Raw genomic sequence first — 1,389 nt, 5'->3', positions numbered from 1 at the left:
GTGCGCGGGTTGCTCGGGGCGGCGTGGGAGAGGAGAAGTGGCGCTCCGCAGCCCGGCTGCCAGGCCCAGCGGAAGGCTTAGGAGGCAGCTCCGAGACGTCTTTGCTCCGGCTTGCAGTTGGCAGAGGATTCGTTCCCTCCCTTTATTATGATCTGCAAGGCTTGGGACTTCCCGTTTCATTTCCTCAGAGTAGAATAAAAACTCACACACATCTCAGGAAATGGAGTGCCAAGCTGGTCGGGATTTTGAACGAATTTTCCCAGACTTGTATAGATTTGTCTTTCCCATGTCTAGCTCTATAGTAATTTCTTGTTCACTTTTTGAGATTTTTACAAAGGTCGTTTTAATTAGTTATTACACATGACAACAGAATGCTTTTTGACACACTGTACACAAACGGAGCCCAGCTTCGCCTTGCTCTGGCTGAACCTGGTGCAGTCACACGGGCAGTGTGAGCACACGTGTATGTAGGGTAATAATGTCCGCTTCATTCCACCCACTTCCTGTTTTCACTTTTTATGGATTGAATTTTCATGAAACAATGATTATATATATTTCATTAGCTTAAACATTTAATTAGACTCTACTAGGCATAGCTATTTTAGGGTACAAATATAAACCAGCTCTTGAAAGCACTCAGCTCTGTGGTTTGGAGAGAAGCACGTGGGCCTCTTGCACTCAGCCGACTGAGTTAGGAAGTGTTTTCGTCTTGATCTTGAAACAGTCTAAAAGTTACTGAAGAATAAATACAAAGAACTGATGTAAACCCAGTATCCAGACTAACATTTTTCTAATGCTGACCTTAACCTGTAGATGGGTATCATCACTCACAGTGTGAATAAAACAGCCCTCTTCTAACATGAAGACAGGGCCAGAGAAATTTCTGCGGCTTCTTAATATTTTACATCAGTTGTTTATTCTCTGTTCCACTAAATGTATACCCTCCCGCCCACCACCAGTTATTTGAGAGTTAGTTGTAGACATCATGCCTCTTTATCCCTCAGTACTTCAGCAGGTGTTTCCTAAGAACAAGAACATTTTCTTCATAACGGCAATTCAGTTGTCTAATTCAGACAATTGTTTAATTCAGACGTTGATACTTTAATTATTTCTAATAAAGCATCAAAGTTTGCCAGTATCTCAGTTATGGAGAATAATGAGTAAAAGAGCAAATGGTAAGTGGAATCTGTTCTTTACAGACAGGTTTGATTATAGTTTAATTTTTCTTAAAGGATATATAAGGTGTACTCTGATACCTTCCTTGTAAAATGTTAGCTGTGACATTGTGAGATGGACCCACAGGGGTACTTGCTTTCTTTCCTAACTCTTCTTGTTTACTGATATAATGATTCATTGCAAATATATTATCTTAGAAAAATTGCTTCACAC

Source organism: Marmota marmota, unplaced genomic scaffold (assembly GCF_001458135.2).
Source record: "Marmota marmota marmota unplaced genomic scaffold, marMar, whole genome shotgun sequence".
Lineage (NCBI taxonomy): Eukaryota > Metazoa > Chordata > Mammalia > Rodentia > Sciuridae > Marmota > Marmota marmota.
The sequence above is the reverse complement of the archived record's forward strand: the minus strand, read 5'-3'. Positions refer to the sequence as shown.